At 47.8% G+C, this 21,924-nt stretch overlaps 1 pseudogene; it reads left to right on the top strand.

Moving 5' to 3' along the window:
• Nucleotides 1-2,303: 2,303 nt before the first annotated feature.
• On the top strand, nt 2,304-16,604 carry LOC149911901 (RANBP2-like and GRIP domain-containing protein 1; annotated as a pseudogene).
• The last annotated feature ends 5,320 nt before the right edge of the window (nt 16,605-21,924 follow it).

Genomic DNA, 21,924 nt, shown 5'->3' with positions numbered 1-21,924 from the left:
GGCGGGGAACTATTCAAGGCTGGGAATCCCCAGAGCGGATCTCTGGTGGCATTGCGGTGGGAAGATCTTATGGTCCACTCTCCCATCTCATTGGGGAGGTACCTGTGCACTTGTTCAACTGGCTATACCGTTCACTCTGGCATTTGAGAAGGATCTATCACACATTCGCAAAAGGAACAGAAGAGGTTTAGGAATCCCATTTGATGATGATACAATATATAAAGACTCAATTGGGGTGCCCAGAGGTGTCCCTGATGAATTTAAGGCTAGAAATCAATTGCTGCAGGATTTGAATCTCTATTCTGGTGGGTGACAATTAACAAAAATGTAGATTGTATAAACTACATCTATTACAATCAGCAGAGATTTATAAACTATACAAAGGAGGCAATAAAGGGAATTGCAGAACAATTGGATGCTACAAGCAGGATGGCCTGGGAGAATAGGATCGCCCTAGACATGATATTAGCTGAAAAAGGGTGTGTGTGTGTGATGTTGGGCACCCAATGCTGTACCTTTATCGCAAATAACACAGCCCCAGCTAGCACAATAACTAGAGCATTACGGGGGCTTACTACTCTTGCCAGTGAATTAGCAGAAAACTCAGGAATAGGTAATTCCCTCACTGGGTGTTTGGAGTCCTGGTTTGGCAAATGGAAAGGGATGATTGTGTCCTTATTTACTTCTTTGACTGTGGCAGCAGGAGTCCTGACGACCGTCGGTTGCTGTATTATCCCCTGCGTGGGGGGATTGGTGCAGCGATTAACAGAAACTGCGCTGCCTAAGCAAACAGCAGTGGAACCACCACCGCACTCGGATAAAATGATGATATTAGACAAAATGGAGAATGAAGAAAATGAAGAAGTTTTTAGAATCGTACCTTTAAAAAAAGAAAAAAAGAAAAAAAAAAGGGAATTGCAGAAATCAACACTTTGAAAGAAAAAGAGGGGGGAATTGTGGGAATGGAATGTTGTTTCTGCATTTGACATTAATAAGAGCAGCTGGTTTGAAGAAGTAGAACATCATGCATTTGTATTCTGTAACTTATCCTTAGAAATAGTGATCTAAGAAGTAAAATACTAGGTATGTTAGCGGCATGTTTTAAAACATTATTACTGAATTATGTGATTAATTCTTTCTTGCAAAACTGAATAGTTGTTAAATGGTCCAAACAATGCGAGTATAGCGTGTTAGGGATTAGAAAACATACTGTAGAGTTGTTCTGTTAGATAAGAAACTGCCAGCAAGAGAAAAACAGATGTAGCAAACATCAGAGAAGCCAGGGCCTCTACACAAGGCCGGACTGTCTCACTCCGTGAGGAGTTGGGACGTGACAGGCAGGCGCCAAGATAGCACAGAAACATAAGCTCTTAGTTGTTTAATTACCCCTAGCATTTGTGCCCTTTACACTGGTCACTGTTCTGGTCATCCCTCTGTCCTCGCACAGAGATAAGCTGGGAAGGAGGACAGAGGGGAGTGTCTTGGAGCCCGCCTGCGGCACCCTGAGGTTCCCACAGAGTGGGACAGCTCTGCTTCGTGCAAAGGCCCTGGCTCCTTGAAAGCGTGTTCAATGTGTTTCACTTCTGCTGGCCTAACGAACCACCTCACAGCGGGTTTCCCGGTTCAGAACACTACACCCACATCGCTTAGGACATCTAGAGCCTACCGCAGCTTTGTGAGAAAGGATTTCTCACGTTAACTCGGTAACTGCGTTTCTAAAACACGTTACTAAGGTGCGCACGGAACTTCTACTTTTCACATCAGCTGTTTCTAAGGATGCGCCACAGCGCGCTTCTTCAGATCAACCGCCCTTTCCAATACCCGACGCAGAAACGACGCTTCCGCTCTCCGCGGCGCGTCGCTACGGGTGAGGAGAGCGGCTCGGTACGCCTCACCGCGCCGAGCTCCGTAAGACGCGCGAGGGCAGGCCGGCCGAGGACGGGACCGGCGGCGCGCGCAGCCCCTCGCGGCGCCCGGCAGCCCGCGCCGAGCGGCCCGACGTCCCGCGGCTCAAAGCGCCGCCGCGCGAAGCGCGAACCGGCCGCTCGGTGCCGCGCATGCGCCGCCCCGCCCCGCGCTGTGACGTCGCACGTCGCCGCGGTCGGCAGGGAGGGCGTTCCGCCGCGTGCGGCGGGGAGCTCCCTTAGTGGCGCGCGAGCGCCGGCCTTCCGCCGTTCCCTCTCGCTCGCTCCCTCTCGCTCGCTCCCTCTCGCTCGCTCCCTCTCGCTCGCTCCCTCTCGCTCGCTCCCTCTCGCTCGCTCCCTCTCGCTCGCTCCCTCTCGCTCGCTCCCTCTCGCTCGCTCCCTCTCCCGGCCATGGCACGGCGCACGAGGCCCGAGGTGGAGCGGTACGTCGCCTCCGTGCAGGCCGCCGCCTCCTCTCCCAGAGCGGTGAGTGCTGCGGCCCGGCCGGCGCCGCCGGCGGCGCTCCCTCGGCCTTCCCCGGGCCGCGGTGGGGGCCGCTCCCCGCCCGCCCCGTCCCTCCGCCCCTCCCGCGGGTGCCGGGCCCGAGGGCGGGCTCCTCCGGCGGGGAGTCGAAGCCGAGGGAGGCTGCCGGCGGGCGGGCGCGGAGTCGCCTCCTCGGAAACGCGGTTCGCCGCAGCTGCGCGCCTCGGAAAGCCGCTGAGCCCTCGGCGGCTTCGGAAGGAGCCCGGCGGCGGGGCGGAGTTCGGCTCCCTCCCGTTCCGTGGGCACGGTCCCCGGGCTTCCGGCCTTCCCTCTCTCGAGGAGCCGGAATAGGGAACGCGTGCCGTTCGGCTTTGGGCTCGTTTGGCCGCTGTGCGGCTGCTGTTGCCGTGGGTGCGACGGCGTTGTGAAACGCCGGCAGGAAGAGAGGGAGAGGCGGGGGGAAATAGCTCTGCTGCCTGCGTTGGTGGCTGGGCAGCCGGGTGATCCCCTGCTCTCTGGAACGACTGGCTGTGGAGCGCGGTCGGTGATGGAAGTAGCTGCTGGTCTTCCTGTTGCGTTGATTTTGGAGAGGAGGGTTGTGCGAGGCTGCCGGCGTTTCTTTTGAAGTTCCTTTCCAGCCCCGTTTACGAGGAGGCGGGGCAGGCGAGAGAGGAAGGTGACAGAAGCATGGACAGGAGGAGCTTGATTTGTGGCATTTGTTTTCTTCTGCAACGTAGATAGGTTGCAAGAGAAACAGCTTGTATGTAGCTGACCCCATTCTCCTCTCTTTAGTCGGAAGTGTGCTTGTGAAAAGTAACAAGTGTGAGGACTTGCTTTGCTACTAACCTCAGTTTCGCTTTGGTAGCCTTTGCCAGTTACTGGGAAGAAATGTTATTTTCTTACTCCTGTGTCTTTCAAAAACAAGGCCCAGAGTACAAGGAGTGAACTGGAGCTGATAACTGTGAAGACACTTTTGGAAGTATTATGCACCCCTGGAAAGAAGGGTCTCCCTACTCAATTACTTCAAAAATACTGTATATTTAAAATGTACCTTTTGGTTTTTTTTCTTCAGAGATCGTTAAAAGGATTCTTTTTTGCTAAGCTGTACTTTGAGATAAAAGAATATGAACTTGCTAAGAGGTAATAAACGTTACGTATGTTGTTCTGTTCTTTAAAGTGTGATGGGAAAGCTAAATGAAGTAGAGTGGAGAAATGAAGACCGTTGTCATGCTGTTTTAAGGTAGCAGCAAATGGGAAATGTGGTGCCATTTAAATCTTCCTAAAACGGCAACTTAAAGCATGGGTAGTTGCGTGGTGCTGTAAAAACCCATCCGGTAGAAATGTCTTTTATGCCATCGTGTTTGACCCTACCTGTAGGGAGGTGTGCTGCCTCCCTGGGGCAAGGGTCAGGGACATTGCTAGGAAACTTCCTGGTCTGATTGGCCCTTCTGATTATTACCCGTTATTGATAGTTCAGGCTGGCAGCGATGAAGTCGCTGAGAGAAGCCTGAGGTCTATCAAGGAAGACTTCAGGGGACTGGGGTGGGTAGTTGAAGGAACAGGTGGTTTTTTCTTCCCTACCTTCAGTGGCAGGGAAGGATACCGACAGCATCCAAAAAACCCGCCTCATAAATAAATGGCTAAGAAGTTGGTGCAAGCACAGGAACTTCGGTTTTTTTGACCACAGGGCAATTTACTCTGCGCCTGGCATGATGGCTGCAGATGGAAGTAGCCTGTCTCCAAGGGGTAAGAGGATCCTAGCCCAGGAACTGGCAGGGCTCATTGAAAGGTGTTTAAACTAGGTATGAAGGGGGAAGGGGACAGAATGAGGGCCACTGGGGTTGAGCGGGTAGTTTGTGGCTCAAAACGGAGTTCGATGGGTGAAAAGGGTGGAGTTCAAAGGGATGGAGAGAGGCAGGGGGGTGCTGCTTCCCTAAAGTGTCTATACACTAATGCACGCAGCATGGGAAGTAAACAGGAAGAGTTGGAGATCTGTGTGCGGTCGCAAGGCCATGATCTCATTGCCATCACGGAGATGTGGTGGGACAGCTCGCATGACTGGAATGTTGTCATGGAGGGCTATGTGCTTTTTAGGAAAGATCGGCTGGCGAGGCGGGGGTGGTGGAGTTGCTCTTTATGTGAGAGAGCAGCTAGAATGTATTGAACTCCACCTGGGGGAGGGTGAAGTAGCAGTAGAGAGCTTGTGGGTGAGAATCAAGGGGCAGGCTGGTATGGGTGACACCGTTGTGGGTGTGTACTACAGGCCCCCTGATCAGGAGGAGGAGGTTGACGAGGCCTTCCACAAGCAACTGAAAGTAGCGTCGCAATCCCAGGTGCTAGTGCTTATGGGGGACTTCAATTATCCGGATATTTGCTGGAAAAGCAACATGGCCAGGCACGCGCGGTCCAGACGGTTCCTGCAATGTGTCGAAGACAACTTTCTGATGCAGATGGTGGAGGAACCGACGAGGGGAGGGGTGTTACTGGACCTTATTCTCACAAATAAGGACGGGTTTGTTAAGGAAGTAAAAGTTGGGGGTAGCTTGGGTTGTAGTGACCACGAGATGGTGGAGTTCAAGATCTTGAGTGGAAGGAGCAAAGCAAAAAGTAGGATTGCTACCCTGGACTTTAGGAGAGCCAACTTTGATCTCTTCCGGGACCTGCTTGGAACTATCCCGTGGGCTAGGGTGTTAGAAGGTAAGGGGGCCTGTGAGAGCTGGTTGGCATTTAAACAGCTCTTCTTCCAAGCCCAGGATCGGTGCGTCCCTGTGAGCAAGAAATCAGGAAAGGGTGGCAGGAGACCTGTGTGGATGAGCAAGGAGCTCATGCGCAAACTCAAAGGGAAAAAGAAGGTCCATGAAATGTGGAAAAAGGGTCTGACCACTCGGGAAGAATATAGAAATGTTGTCAGGGCCTGCAGGGATGCGACGAGGAAGGCTAAAGCCCACCTGGAATTGAATCTAGCAAAGGTGGTAAAGGATAATAAAAAAGGCTTTTTTAAGTATGTTAACAGTAAAAGGAAGTCTAGGGAGAATGTAGGTCCCCTACTAAGTGAGGGGGGTGTTCTGGTAACGGGGGATGCTGAGAAGGCGGAGATACTGAACGCCTTCTTTGCTTCTGTCTTCAGTGAAAAAGCTCCCCCTCGGGAATCCCAGGCCCTGGTGGTTAGTGAGAAGGTCTGGGGAATGGAAGACTTCCCTTTAGTCAGGGAAGAGGCGGTCCGAGAGCGCCTAGGCAACACCAATGTTCATAAATCCATGGGACCCGATGGTGTACATCCACGGGTGCTGAGGGAGCTGGCAGAGGTGATTGCTGAACCACTCTCTATCATCTTTGAGAGGTCTTGGAGAATGGGGGAGGTGCCTGAAGACTGGAGGATAGCCAATGTCACTCCGGTCTTCAAAAAGGGCAAGAAGGAAGATCCAGGTAATTACAGGCCAGTCAGCCTCACCTCTGTCCCTGGAAAGGTGATGGAACAGATTGTGCTGGATGCCATCTCCAGACAACTGGAAGAAAAGGAGGTTATTAGGAGTAGTCAGCACGGGTTCACCAGGGGGAGGTCGTGCTTGACCAACCTGGTAGCCTTCTATGATGTTGTCACTGGCTGGGTGGATGGGGGGAGAGCAGTGGATGTAGTCTACCTTGATTTCAGCAAGGCATTTGACACTGTCTCCCACGACATCCTTATAACGAAGCTGAGGAAGTGTGGATAGATGAGTGGACAGTGAGGTGGGTTGAGAACTGGCTGACTGGCAGAGCACAGAGGGTTGTCGTTGGCGGTGCAGAGTCTGGTTGGAGACCTGTAACCAGCGGTGTTCCCCAGGGGTCGGTGCTGGGTCCGGTCCTGTTCAACATCTTCATCAATGACCTTGATGAGGGGATAGTGGCCACCCTCAGCAAGTTTGCTGATGATACGAAGTTGGGAGGATTGGCTGACATGCCCGAAGGCTGTGCTGCCATTCAGCGAGACCTGGACAGGCTGGAGAGCTGGGCAGTAAGAAACCAGATGAGGTTTAACAAAAGCAAGTGTAGAGTCTTGCACCTAGGGAGGAATAATTGCATGCACCGGTACAGGTTGGGGGATGAGCTGCTGGAGAGGAGCTCTGCAGAGAGGGACCTGGGTGTCCTGGTGGACGACAGGTTGGCCATGAGCCAGCAGTGTGCCCTTGTGGCCAAAAAGGCCAATGGCATTCTGGGGTGCATTAAAAAGAGCATGGCCAGCAGGTCGAGGGAGGTGATCCTCCCCCTCTACTCTGCCCTGGTAAGGCCTCATCTGGAGTACTGTGTCCAGTTCTGGGCTCCTCAGTACAAAAAAGACAGGGATCTCTTGGAAAGAGTCCAGCGGAGAGCCACAAAGATGGTGAAGGGCCTGGAGCATCTCCCCTATGAAGAAAGGCTGAGTGATCTGGGTCTGTTTAGCCTTGAGAAGAGAAGACTGAGAGGGGACCTGATCCAGGTCTATAAATATCTGAGGTGTGGGGGGCAAAGTGGCGAGGCCAGACTGTTTTCAGCAGTGTGTGGAGACAGGACAAGGGGAAATGGCCAGAAGCTGGAGCATAGGAAGTTCCGCACCAATGTGCGCAAGAACTTCTTTAGGTGAGGTGACGGAGCACTGGAACAGGCTGCCCAGGGAGGTTGTGGAGTCTCCTCTGGAGATATTCAAGACCCGCCTGGACGCCTACCTGTGCGACCTGGTGTAGGGATCCTGCTTTGGCAGGGGGGTTGGACTCGATGATCTCTGGAGGTCCCTTCCAACCCCTATGATTCTGTGATTCTGTGATTCTGTGTTACGTTCTTCTTACAGTTCCTGTGAGCTACTGCTTTATTTAATGAAGGCCAGTGCTTGCAGGCAAATATGCAACATCTGTACGTGTAGCAATAATGTTGTGCCTCACTTGAAGATCTAGATCAAGCCCCTTGAACTAAATACAGCTAACTGTCCTGTATGACAGATTAAAGTCCCACGTTAGCTGCAAGGTGTGGGGGGACTTGTAATACTGAGGAATACTGATCCTTCTGGTTTTTCTTTCTTTCTTTATTTACTCTGTAGATATACATCTATTTATCTCAGTGTCTGAGAGAGAGATCCCAAAGCGCACAGGTTTCTGGGACAGATCTACGATAACACGGAAAAAGCTTTTGGGTGTTACAAGGTAAGCACCTCACTCACCTCCCTGATGTCCTGCTTTATTCCTTTGTAAATGGACTTGATCTTTGTGCTTCCTGCTCTGATAGTCTTCTTCCCGCTGCCCTTTGGACTAAGAATATCTGAGCCCTGTAGAATTCTGCAGTAGGGATTATGGTGACAGCAGTAATCCACCTGCTACTGAAAGACTGGACTGAGAGTGTTTTTCAGTTGCATTGTTTGTTTTTCTTGTTAGCGGTGGGCTTTTTGTTTGTTTGTTTCCTCAGAGGTAGAGGGAACGGGGCAAATACAGTTCCGATTAGGTAAGCATATAAATGTGAACTTCACAGTCTGTGTTTCATTATTCGGGCACCGGGGAGGGAGAGGATACACACAAAAGTCTTGTTGCCAGCACAGTGACTGAGTGCCATCAGTCTTTGTGACTTAATTCTGTTTTCCGGAAGCCTCCGTATTAGGTTAGGCTAGAGATACCCCTGGTCTGTCTGTCTGAGTAGAGCAGCAGCGGGTGGTAGAGGAGCTGGTTTTGACATTGTTTCTCTTACGGTGTTCTGAATTCCAGCAGTTGTCTGGGTGTTACAAACCAATGGTGGCCTTCTTGAAAGGGAGGCTTTTCTTAAAGTAGTGAGAAAGTATTTATTGATAGTTCTAATTTGACTTGCTGGGTCTGTTTAATGGGGGACATGTTTGACATGTTTTCTTTCTTGTTCTACGTGGACTGCAAGATCAAGTTACTAGTAACCTTTTTTCTTATGTGTATGCATGGGGAAAACCAGCGTTCTGTGGAGCTGAATCCAATGCAGAAAGATCTTGTACTGAAGATTGCAGAGTTACTATGCAGTAACGACATCGCTGATGGAAGAGCAGAGTACTGGGTTGAGAAAGCTGCCAGGCTCTTCCCTGGGAATCCTGCTACTTACAGATTGAAGGTAAATTCCAGCTTCTGATCTCTGTTCTGTGCCTAGAAGAAACTTTTGTTGTGTCAAGTGATGGGAAAACCATATTACCCAAGAGGTCAAGATTAGATAGGTTAAGTATTGTCTCTATTACATGACTACACTGCTTTCTAGTTTTTTTTAATTTGAGTTGAAAACTGTCAAGTGTAGGAGATGCTGTTATTCCCTAATACTGTGTAAATGCTTTCAGTCATACAATCTCACTTTTGTACAGGCGTTAGTTTTCTGGAGCGCAACTGCAATGAAATTGAAGTCTTGAGAGGCTTGTGCTTTGGGATTTTTTGTGTGGTTATGTTATTTTATTTTTTTAGACAAGCTGTTCTGTATTGACGTGTGGCATCTTTGAACCAGGTGGTTTGACAGTCTTAACTTAGCATCTAACTTAGCATCTACAAGATGCAAACTCTAAAGCTTTGGGTTTTTGTTTTTTTTTTTTTCCCCTCACTTCTAAAATGTTTGTCAAACTCTCTGTAGCACCTACCAGCTTTCCAGAGCAGTTTGAGTAATGTAGCCTGTAATGGCAATGAGAAAACAGTCAGGTAACGTAGTTGCTGAAGAGGCTCTCGTAGAGAATGAAATTTTAACGTGTTGCCTTCGTATTTGATAGGAGCAGTTACTGGAACGTAAAGGCGAAGATGGCTGGAATCAGCTCTTTGATATGACTCAAACCGAGCTCTATGCGAGACCAGACGATCCCTACCTTAACATCAGACTGGTTGCTCTCTACCATTCAAATAATAGATTAAGAGATGCTGTGCTTCATTGTCAGGAGGCGGAGAAGAAAATACCTGTAGACTCCAGCTTGGAGTGGTGTTTGTGCGTCGTAAAGACATTTGAGGTATTTAATCATGTTTTGATCCTGTCATAATCTCCCATGTCCTTGAAACCGGTGTTATTCTCTTAGTATCGTTACAATGGCAGCTAATTCTCAAGTGGCTTAACTCCTTTAAATGTAATGTCTGTGGAAACAATGATTTATTTAGGATTTTCTTAAGCCTTAAAGAGTTGTTTAGTTTCTAGCTGAGGTACTAAGTTAGATATAGCAGCTCCATCAGGGAGGGAATTGCTGAGGCATATAGTTCCTGGAACATTGCTGCTGAAGAATTCGTTAACATCTCACCTGGGAAACTGGATTATGTAGCAAGATGTTCTGGAGAAACTCTTGCCTTCATAGAAGGATGGCGGTTCCTCATTCTGTGATGAACTTGATTCTTTAGGAATACCTTCAATCAGTACGGGACTTGGAGGCTGATAAAAATAATTGGAGAGCTGTCAAGAAGGATCATCTGCTGGCCTATTCTAGCTTGGTTAAAATGATGCTTGCTTCTAGAGATGTTTGAGAAAGCAGAGGGGCCCTTGAAAGGTACTCTTTTAACTGTTCTGCTTATTTAAAAAAAAGAAAAAAAAAAAAGAAAAAAATTGAATATTTTTTCTGGGTCACTGAACTTCTAGCAGGCATCGTTTTCAGTGAGTAGCTGTTTTATGGATGGAAGAGGAGTTCCTCTGTACTAACTGCAAAGGGCAAATGTTGCTAGGCTTGATCCGCAAGCTGTGTCTGAGCTAAAGGCCTCAGAGAAGACTCAGCGATAGGGGTCTAGTATAAATCCTGGGAGACCAGGACTTGGTTGAAAATGAATCTTTTCTATGTTCCAGTTTTGATCGTGTGCTTCACTCTGTGAAGCCGTGTGCGAATGGACCTGATGAGCTGTCTCGTACCTTCCTTGAAATGAAAGGACACTTCTACATGCACGCTGGAACTTTCCTGCTGAAAACGGCCCAGAACAACGAGGCACAATGGAGAGATGCATGTGAACTCGCAGCATTGTGTTATCTGAAAAGTTTCCATGTAAGTCACTGTTCAGTTTGTGCCTGTAATTGTTGCAGTTCTTGGATGCTCTCACTGTACGTGCACTGAACGCCTGCATTCCAAAAACTAACTACTGTTTTTGAGGCTGTCTCCTGGCCAAATCTTACCCTTCCATACTTGTTTAAAAGATTTCAAGTAGTGTGAAGAAAATCTCATCTGTTTCACTTGTCAGAAGTAAAGTGACTAAGGGCTAATGAGTGTGTTTCCTATAGGCTATTCCCTTCTCTGTAATGCAGCTAAAATAACTAGTATTAAGGTTAGTAGTATGGGGGGGAGGGGAATGACCTGAGTAGCTCTCATATACTAATTGCATAAGCAGCAGAGCTTGATCAAGCTTAATTCTTTGCTTTATGGAATAAAATCAGCTTTCCCTTTTGCACAAGTGCTTGCGTTCAAAACATCGCTTTCTCTTGTGCGCTCTTACAGCTATTTGCAATTGTTCAGTTACTCACCTTGTGTCCTTTTCAGGAAAGAAACAAGCTTGTTTCCTAACTTTTAAGACTAAATGAGGGTGAGTTGTTTTTTGTTGAGAAGAAGCTGTAGCAATTCTTTTCTTTCTTTGCCAGATTCCTAAACCAAAGTCAAAACTAATAAGAGGAGATCGTGCTGGGCAAGATGCGCTGGAAATGTTGGCCTGTGACCGAAAAAGCCAGTCTGGTAATAAAAACTAAGAATTATAAATGTTCCATTTTATGAGCAGTTAATGTCAGAGTTAATGGCTTGTTAAAGAGCACACTTGGTGTCTTGGAACATGCTATCAAACGTTCTGTATTTTGGCTACGTATGAAATACAAAAGAGCGGTTTGATCCTGACACGTAACGGGCTTTTTCTTTTTATTTCCAGGACATTAAGATAGAATTTAACTATCAGTGTCTCCGAGTCTGCTGGTTTCTGCCTACTAATATACTATTTGTAAGCATTGCTAGTCCCAAGTATAAAAGAAAATATTGCTCCTTTCCTGTCGCTTTTGTTCCCTTCTTTGTTCCAACAGGTTTGGTGCATTTTTTTTTTTTTTTTTTGGTGAAGCCGAGGTAGTTGTTTTCAGTCTGTGGGCTCTAGGTGAAAACGAAGAAAACATCAGGCATCAGGCTGAATTGTTCCTGAATAGAGGAGACTGACAGCTACTTATTTTGAAGACAATTGCAGTGTCATTGTAATAAAAATACACAGTAATTCTGGAGAACTGGATTTGAAAATGCCTTGGGACTGCTGTCAGCCCATATGCTAAAAGGGTGACTTAATTATAGGGAGAGTGTAAGTTAGAAATTTGTAAATATCTTAAGGGGAAGTCTGGATTCCCAGCCTAAAGCAGCAGGAACAACCCACTGCATCAAATATTGTTGTCCTTGTTTAAGTTGAGTGTTCTTATGTGACATTACGTTTTTCTAGGTCATATGTTGCTGAACTTAAGCCACGGCAAGGAAGACTTCTTGAAAGAGATTGTGGAAGCTTGCAAACAGAAGTGGTTTATTTACATTGTTTGAAGGCCTGTTTGGGAGTGGAGCTTCTAAAGAGAGGTCTTTTCTCGGCACAGATGATATGGGAGATGTCAGTCCCCAAGCACCAGAGCAGGGAGAACTGAGTAAATGCGATACTGGTAAGAGATGCTACTTAAACTCAACGTAAGCATGACTCTGTATTAGAGGTTCTTCTACAAGTGCTTCATTTGCCACAAAAGACAAGTGTCTGTAATAGCTGCTCGTGGTTGCCCTACTCAGAGGGTGCTTTGCAAGAAGTTTCACTTTCAGCTGTAGCTGAGGGGCAGTATCATCATGCCAGGTTCTGAAGAATTTCTCACATACTTCTTGCTTCCACACTGTTGTCTTCAAGTCTGTTCTGACTCATTTCCAATTGAAGCTGGAAAGTGCTTGTATGCTGATGAGTGCTGATAGGAAGGCCCACATTATTTATGTGTAATCTATGAACACAGGTGACAGGCATAAAAATGAAATAATTCCAGGATGAATTGTGAACTAATGATATCTTCCCATTTTTTAGGCTTAACTTGATGATGAAGTCTGGCTTTGAATTTGAGTGTAACAGGAATAGAATGATACCTTTCCTAACGAGGACGCAGATCCTAGCTTCTTGCAACCCTTGTTTTTGCATAGGTGCTGTTCGGATGCACAGTGGTAGTCTCCAGCACCTTGCATGGCTTGGCTTGCAGTGGAATTCCATGTCAGTGTTATTCCCACTGCGCAGATCATTACAACAACTTTTCCACTTGCCCCAAGAGACATCGAGACTGGAAACAGATGCTCCTGAGTCCATTTGCCTGTTGGACCTTGAAGTAAGCAAGCTTCCTAAGTTCTTAAATGCATTTAAATGCCTGTTTTTTGCTACCTAATACCTTCTGTTTGTTTGTTTTCACCAAAACAGGTTTTTTTTACTCGGGATGGTGTTCACTAGCAACTTAGAACTGCAAGAGAAGTTTAATACTCAGCGTGGCACACATCAACCTCTGTTCTTACCGTTGCTGCTGTGCAAACAGTTCTGTACTGAGAAGCAAAGATCCTGGTGGGATGCTGTTTGTGCTCTTATGCAGAAAAAAACAACGTAAGGCTGCTTCAGTTTGGAAATATTGGAACCAACCTTCTAGATGGCTTCTGAATTGATTCCCATAGGTTGCGTAAAACTAGTTCCTTTTGTTTGACATCCTTTAAATGTTAAATGTTTTTTGCTGTAGGCGTGTGAGATGCTGAAGAACTTTATAAAAATGGGCTTTACATTTCTGACAGTGCATTTGTAAAGAAGAGCTAGCTTAGGACTGAAGCTGCTTGTTATGTTCATCAAACAAATGACGTGTGAACAGATGAAAAAGAGGGAATACTAATTGAGGAATATTTCTTTTGATATTCAGACCAGACTCGGCAACCAAACTGAAGCTTCTTGTACATCACGGAGTAAGTACTGTGTGAGCCCTGGAGAAACACGGCCTTCAGCCTGCCTTAATTATACATTGGGCAAGAAGTCTGCAAAAAACAGTACGTTAAGATTATCTGTAAATAAGTATCATCTGTTTTTCTCTAATTTTGCAAACTTAATAGACTAAATAAAATCAGATGAGAATGTAGTATTGAGAACTGCTGCTACTAATTTTGATGGGATGTCATGCAAGGCAGTTGCTCTAGTCAAATACTCTTACCTCACTACTCTCAACTGCATCAGAGAAGAATAAGTATGAATAACACTCTATTTAAATATTCTGCGATAGTTTGAATTTCTCTTTCTTCAACAGGGCGTTAGCCTTAACTCCCACGACCAGAAAGAATATATTGGAAGAAGCGTCTACTACTGGAAGACAACTTTGCTTAGCTTGAGAACTATCAAAAAGCACAGAAGTATTCCCGAACCTGCGTATCCTCTCTTCAGACATTTCAATAGTGTGGACATCCAGGTACTGATGGATTATTCAAAGATGAGAGTAAGAGGGGTTGTATGTCACAGGCTTACATATGAATTGTTAGCTGGTTGGTTTGTTTTTTGTTTCAGTTGGCTTTGTGTGTTGATGGGTTGTGGTTGGTTTTATTTTTTTTGTTTTTTTGTTTTTGTCATTGTACTGCTACTACTGAGATTTGGTAGTATCTTTCTGTTGAACTTCTGAGTTTTAAAACACTCTGATTGGAAGATTCTGAACTGCCTTAGTACCTCCTCCTATTTGACTACTGCATGGGAATTGCTGAGTCAAGGCCTGAACCTCTGATTAATCACCTGAGGTGAGCATTGAGGCAGCCCTGGGAGCATAGGTGAAAGCAATTCACCTGTGCTGCAGGAAGGGGTGGAGCCTGGCTCCACCTCTCCTAGACCCATTTAAGAGCTGACTACCAGTGGGGAAGGATCTCTTTCTCTCTTCGGAAGATCCACTCCACTGGAGTTTCCTGAGCGAGCCCACGATATGGGTAAGCATCCTATTTATTCTCTTTGTCTTGCTGTGCCTAACTCTCTTGCTTATTTCATTGTTGTAACATCTTAATATTATTTGATTATATAATATTCCTTTATATAATTTTCATTGATTATACAACTACTTACTAGATGCTTACAGTCACTGACTGTTCCAAGTGTCCACACTGTGTCATGTGTGATATGTCTTTTGCTTTGGTTGTAGGTCTTCCAGGTTGCAGCCTATGAAGAAGAGGCACGTGTAGTTTTTGCAATGCTGGATGCAGCTGAAGGCAAAATTGATGCTTTACTAGCGTTTGAAGCTATTAAGAAAGTGGTTTCGTACTGGAATCTTGCCATTGTAAGTTTGTAAATTGCATTACCTCAAAATGCTTTTCTATTATTTACATTCTGACTGATTACTCCTAATCCATATTCTGTTACTTAGCTTTACCAAAGAAAGGCAGAAGAGGTTGAGAGTGATGATACGTTACCAGAAGAACACAAAGCCTATCTTGTTAAAAGAAAGCATTACCTGATGAAGATCACTGACGAAAGCTCCTCTGACCCGTCAGTAGCTGACAAAGTAAGTAAAAGAATTAATGCTTGTGTGAGTTGTCGTCTTACGTTAATGTTAACAGATATAGGGCTTTCCTGGGGGAACAAAAACAACAAAAAACACCCAGAATTTCTGTGCAGAAAGCCTTGCAAACTGTTCAGCCGTAGATCAGAGCACAGCTTCTTGCTCTGAGGAAGAATTGCGATCATGTCTTGCATTTCAAATACATTTCTAGCTGCCGGTATCTGTTAAAGCTGTAACGGAAATGCTGAATGCAGTGATCCAGGAGCTTGGAGAGAATGGTGAAGAGGGAAGTCTTGCCTCCGGAAATATCTCACCAGCTGCACACGTGGAAGTAAAATATTCAGTTCCATCACCTAAGAAGTTCTCTTTCTCGCCAACAAATACCTACCAGGTACATTAGCCGGTTACTCTTCTAGGGAAGTGTTATGTTTGTATAAAAAAAATCCAGGTTCAATTAGTTTTTTTCTTTTCTTTCCAGTTTTCTCCTAAGACTCTCTCTCAGTGGGCAGAAGATCACAAGTCCTTACTTCAAAAGCTGTGTCAGCACGTGCAAGCTTTAACGGTAAGCAACTTTAGTCACTATATTCGATGCAGAATGGTTGATCTTTTTGTTCTGGTAAGTACTTTGTGACCCAAGCATTGAACTTCCCTTACCAGGCTACCTCTTAACTCAGTGAAGATAACTGCTATAAACACCTGCTTAAAGTGAGTTCAAGAGTAAAACTTTGTTGCCTACAAACTCTGATTTGGTACTCAGATATGGGAAGTAATCCTGAGGATTGTGCGTGCAGAAAGTTGTGCTTTATTCAGCTTAGCTACTGTCATCTTTGTCAAAGAGGAGGAATGATTACCTCGCACGTGTAAAAGAACTGAGACCTGAGGCGAGAAAAAATGTCAATCCTACTGGGGACTCGCTGTAATAACCCAGCCTTTTCTTGGACTTCCCCCAGACGGCGAGCTCGGGCTTTACAGGCTAGAGGTGGAGCTAACACAGAGACCTCTGGATTTTCAAAAAGGAACAAGAAGGCTGAGAATCGGGTGCTTTGTTTGACGTTTTTACTGGCTGTCCTACTTAAGGATTCTGCCTGTCCATAGGCACGTTTGGTTGGTTTGGCTGGAACTTAGGAGCCTGGTGCTTATGCCTTCGGTTCTTTGTGATACAGAGCTGCGCCCTTTGCTGCCCAGACCAAATGCACGTGTTGTTGGAAGAGATTACTCTATGCATTTTACTTTTTTTTCTTTAATGCTTTTAAAGAGTGAGAGTGGTATACGCCTTCAAGCAGGTAACATGTGAAACTTGTTTGTTTGTTTGTTTTCCTTTTTTCCTTCGAGCACTGGTTCGGGGAAATATGGATGCTTTCTTCTCTGCCGCTATGTTTCCCGCAGTGGAATTTGGGGAATGGCTTCTGTTGTTGGTTTTTCAATACTGAAGAAACATAGCATTCTTTTTATTCTGCCTATGTAGAACTCCCTTTGTTTCCTCTGTAGTTTTGAGTTGTGCTCTGGAACAGAATGTTCAGCTGAATCTAGAACAGCTGCCAAAGAGGAGTCTGTGGGCAAGTGGCTCTGGATTTCCCAGGCAGAGGTCGTAAAGCTCCTTGCCTGCTCACAAAGCGTTCTCATTGTTTTTATACAGTGTTCTATTTTACTGCTGTATTGAGACTTTTATGAAAAATCCTTTGTTTCCCAAAGGTGATGCTGAGAAACACGCCTCATGATGACTTATGCATACCTCGCATTTCATATCAATTCTCCCTTTGGGTCAAAAGTAGACCAAATCCTTGAAACCGTGCCTGGGAATCCCACTGATATTGAAACAGTTCAGCAGTGGTGCCCATGGTCAGAACGCCCTGCGGCGGCAGATCCTGGCATTGACTGTGAATGGAAGAACTGACAACAAATCGCTCGATATCAAAATTGACCCGGTGGATATTTACAAGCGCCGGGAGACCCAGACGGGATCTCAGAGTTGCATGGCCAGGTACAGAAGTTGTTTTACTGGTGGTTTTTTTGTTTGTTTTCTTTTGCAACGTTAAGGATTGTTAATCATTCCTCGCCATCCTTGGCTTCACTGCGCCCTCCTGTCCAATTGACACCAGCTTTTTCATCACCTCAGTTGCCTTCAAAAAAAAAAAAAAAGCATGACAAAATCAATTTGATGATGACGTTATTTATTTATTTACCGATATTCTTAAGCACTTAGCAGAGTTTTGCTGGGCATAGAGAAGTTTTCCTTGTTTTTCTTCGTCTTGTTCCAACTGACGTAATTCTCTCCTCCCTCAACCCCGACCTAACTGCGTTTTTCCTCTGCCCTCACGAGAGAGAAGGAGCGGAGCGCCAGAAGCTGCGGCGCGGCTCCGCGTCAGTCCAGTCGGAGCTGTTGTTTCCGCGGTCTCTGGTGCCCCCTCGTGGCCAATCGGTGGAATTGCGGCCGCGTATGTTCGGTGCCGCAGGCAGCAGTACGCATGCGCGCAGGCACGCGGAAGTGGCGTACGTACGTTCTCATCGCTCTGCGCAGCGAATCTGCCGAGCTTTGTTAGGGTTAGTCCTCCAGGCAACAGCACGCATGCGCCAGAGAACTCATAAATAGCTTTCAAATCTACCAAGCCCTGAGATGCAGTCGAGCAGTCAATTCCTGCTGGCTCAGCAACGGTTTTCTCTCTTGCTGTCGGAAGTGCTCCTTGTCTATTTCCTCCGACGGTCTGACGCTCGAGCCTGCCTCGGGAACAGGCACATGCGTAGTGCGGTGCGGAGGGTGGCGCTTGCGCAGTGCAGCGTCTAGGCTTGGGCACGCGTAGTGCTCTGCCGAGAGGGGCGCATGCGTAGCGCCGAGCCGCTACCGGCACATGCGCACTGCAGTGCCCGGGCTCGCGCGTGCGCGTTGCTCTCCCGAGGCTCGCTGGTCGCGGGTTGCTGCCGCGTCGGTGCTGCTGCACGCCAGTACCGCGACCGCGACTCTCCGAGCTGCTCGCGTTCCACTGCCGCTGGGAGGGCTTTTAAACGGCTGGGGGACGGTGCAGGGCTGGGGGTGGAAAGGGACTTTGCTGGTTCACCGGGGCGGAGAGGAAGTTGGATGCCACGAGGCGCTGAGGGGCAGCTGTGAGCCCAACCGGTCCGCTTCCGCGTGGGCTTGGGCATAAAAGGGCGGAAATAGACGAGGGGCATCCTGGATTAGAAGGGGGAGAATATCGCTGGGCCGGCGGCCCGGGAATCGACTGCTTGCCCGTCCCCGTCGTGGTCTGTCGAAACAATTGCTGTCTTTAAGTGGACGGGCGCACGGTCGCTATTAGCTGGAGGACTGATCACCATAGAGAGCGGCGCATTAGCTGCGCAGAGCGGTTAAAACGCCACTTCCGCATTTGTACGCGCATGCGTTGTGCTGCTTGCGGGACGCGGCGACAGACAGCGGCAGTTCCGCGCATGGGCCACGAGGTGGCAGCAAAGACCGCGGAAAGAACTTTTCTGACGGGATCGGCCCGCGTTTTTCTCCCCTGGCGACCCGTTCTCTCTGTCTTGTGATGGCGGGAGAAGAGCGCGAAGTTGGAAGCGGGGGCGTTGTGGGGGGAAAGACGAAGAAAAAAAGAGAGAGACTACCCCAAACCCAGGCAAGCTCTGCTAAGTGCTTATAAGTAGCTGTGAAAAAATAAGTTCTTTTTTTTTTTTTTTTTTCTTTTTGCCAGCATCTGTTGCATTGTTTCTAAATGTTCACAGACCAAAATGCAACTGCCCGGCAAATTTAATGATAACGAAATTAAAGCCCATTGGCAGAAAGCGCGGGGCCATATTAATGTTCACTCAGCCTCTGTCTTGTTCCTACTTTTAATGTATTTTTTCCCAAGGGCCTTTCTTCAACTCCAGGTTTCATTTTTGGCTTTTTATTCTTTTTTATGCCCTAAAATGGGTAGTGTTAGGCCCCAGCAGGTCTACGCAGGCAGTCACAGCACAGAGTTGCTGTTTTGAGATTAGTGTGGACCATTACAGCGTTTCCACAAAGACTAACGAAAACTGCAGTTCTCCACCTAAGTTTGCAGATGGAAAAAATTAATTCACCTGCATAGAACGAATCGATGCGTCACAGCTGCCATCGGCAAGATGGCCCGAGAGCTGTGCGGGTCTATCAGGCTCAGCTGCAGCTTTTCATCTTTTCAGCTGCCCTTCTCTGGTCCTCCTGCAGCTGGACAGATAGCCCACAAGGGCACGGGGTATACGCAGGCCCTCCCCAGCCAGCTGCGGCAGGCGCTCCTTTTTTGAGGATTACTTGTTCACATACCCAGTTTCCAGCTCATTCCCTTTGGAAAGCTTTTCTTGCGCTCCATGTTACTAGCGCACAATAGAAGTTAAGCCAGTTAAGCCTCTCTCAAGCCCAAGGAGTCCAATGTGCAAGTGTTTTTTGTTTGGGTCTGTCTGTTTTTTTTCCGGGTGTAGGGGGCAGGGGGTGGGCATTTGAGATAGCTGAGCTGTGTGAAAAAAGTCAGTGTCAGAAAGGCCTCTCTCTGATGCCAATGAATATGTCGTTTCCTAAAGCCTGGTCAGTCTTCTCTGCTGGTTGCAGAGAGTTGAGCTATTACGTATGGCCAAGACGAAAGTGTAATCAGTGAAATAGGTGGAGTTGCTCCTTCTGGTAATTTAATGCCTCACCGTGGTATAGGGCGGATGAATGCTGGCTTTGTACCAAAGCACTTGGTAACCCTGAGATTCAAACCTTAATGCTTTCCAGCAAATTTATATTTTCAGGTAGCGCCGCAGAGATGCGGTGACTATTGTTCACGTATTTTCACGTGTCACTGATTACATGGGTTTTCGAAACAGGCACAGCAGAAAACTATTCTCATTGACCGGAATGATTTCTAGTAGGATTCTGTTGTTTTTGCCTCTGGGCCTTGTGTTAAAATAGTAATTTCTGGGGGCTGGCAGGTGCTATCAATATCAGAGATGGGCAAATAAGGCATAAATCTGTGTCCTATAGTAAGTTGGATATGAGCGAGCCGGGTACTTTATTATGGGAAATTGTAAAGCTGTTTTTCTAGGAATGGTGCAGCTGTGTCTCAGTTGTGTGCGCAGTTGGTGTCTAGACTAAAGGAGACTTGTTAAGCGCTCTGCTGACACGTAGGGATGGATGGAAAATTACAAGAGGGAGCTTGAGCATGTATGTATAGAATGTAAGGACCTGCAGTTAAGGATTTGGATTGGCACCTGAGTCCGTGCCTTCAGATGATGCAAGCGCTATGCCTTATCACCCAGTGGAAACGGTCAAAGAGCTGCTTTGGGACAGAATGTTTATATTGCTCAGGAAGTGTGGCCTTCCAAGGTACTTCAGGTATCCCGAAGAACAGAAGCAAGCAGTAATGATTCCTTTCTCTCTCGATTCCAATACTTGTAGGTAGTGCGCTTGAGAAAGACTTTGGAGGCTTTCCTCAGCCTCTTGCTTTCCTCATACCTTTACAAAAGCGGACTGCCAGAAAACAAGAAGACTTCACACGTGCGTTTTGAGTTTGGTTATTTTATGGTGTTTTTTAATTTTTTTTAGATTTTTTTCAGTCCAAATGTAGTAAATTCCCAGTCATACAAGTGATAAATTTTCAAGGTCTTTGTGCCGATGGACCATGCTTCAGTTGAACATCAAGTGGAGCAGGAGGTATTCTTCATCTATGTGGATGAAAATATGGAATCTTGATGGGATGCTGCCGTATTATGGAGAGGAATCTCCGCATCCCCCAGGCTCAGCCAATACACGGACACAGATTTCTGGATGGTGACCATCACTTTCTGCCACCGCTCCTGCTGCCTAGTTGCTCGTCATCGTCGGTATCCAGCAGGAGATCACGAAGCTGTGGAGGCACAGTCGTATCCAGGTCATCATCTGAAACTTCTTCCACCAGATTGGAAGGGACCAGTCCTCTTGTGCCATCCGTCAGCTCTCCCAGAAACCAGCCATCTTCATCTACGTCTCCGAAGATGTAAAGGTATTGTCCAGCAGTCAGTGGAAGCTCGTTTTCTGGGTCCTCATTAGGGCCCTCAAAAGGATTGTAGCTGTGACGAGCTATGAATCTTCGAATTAGTGCTGGTGATCGTCTGCGAGAATGCAGGCTGCAGCTTGCCATCAGCCACCCTCCCGACTTCTCCAGCCATTCCTGTTCTGGATTTCCGTGCGGCTCCAGCTTTTTCCCACTCTCCTTTTCCAAATGCTGCCCCTGCAGCTGGTTGGCTTCCTCTGCCTTTTCTGGGGCCCCTCTGGATGTGGAAGAGGCCTCCTTGAGCTGCCGGACTGTTTCCCGCAGCTGCTTGGTAAGGAGGCTGAGCGTATGCGTCTTGTCCTTGAGCCGCTCCACCTCCTCCCTCATCTGCTGAGAGCTTCTGCTCCTCAGCAGGCAGTTCTCCTCTCCAAGGAGGCTGCATTGTCTCTGCAAGTCCTTCAGTGCCCTCAGCAGATGGGCACTCTGCTCCCGCAGCTCCCTGTGCTCAGGTGGGCAGGCCTGTTGTTGCTCTGCAGCCTGAACACCCGCTTCTGCTACAGCCCGACGGCAGGCTGGCCTTTGCCGTGTGCGCGGCCCAGCGGCTGCAGCCCTGGCCCCGTTGCAGGAGGCGGGCGGCTGCCCCTGTCCGTGCTCCAGGATGTAATGCAGGAAGCGTCTCCTCTGCTCCTGCAGTTCGCGCTGGAGGCGCAGGACGTGGGCGGCCTGCTCTGCACAGGGCTTCCTGCAGAGCTGCCGCTGGACTTCCTGCTGCAGTCTGTGGGCCTCTCTGCTGCTCTCGCCACTCAGCAGCTCCTTTGCTAGCTGCCGCAGCAGATCCCGTACCTGGCGGTTGGCGTTGTTGCACCGCTGCTGCAGCCGCTCCTGCGTCTGGCGGAGCTGGGCCTCCTTCATCTGCAGCAGTTGGCGGATGTCCGCCTCCCGCTGCCTCTGGCTCTGCTCCCGCAGGCGCTGCAGCTTTGACGCCCGCTGTCGCTCCCAGTTGGAGCGCAGTCGGTCGGCCAGGAGCTGCCGCTCCCGCTCTGCCGCCTCCTGCAGCTCACGTCTCTCGACGGCCCGGCGGCGCTGCATCTCCTGGGAGCGGAGCCGCTCGCCCTCCAGCTGGGCCCGCAGCGCCTCCAGCTCCCGCCTGT

The sequence above is a fragment of the Phasianus colchicus genome, unplaced genomic scaffold, assembly GCF_987193195.1.
Source record: "Phasianus colchicus unplaced genomic scaffold, bPhaCol1.hap1.1 HAP1_SCAFFOLD_53, whole genome shotgun sequence".
In the NCBI taxonomy this organism is placed as follows: Eukaryota; Metazoa; Chordata; class Aves; order Galliformes; family Phasianidae; genus Phasianus; species Phasianus colchicus.
The sequence above is the reverse complement of the archived record's forward strand: the minus strand, read 5'-3'. Positions and strand labels throughout refer to the sequence as shown.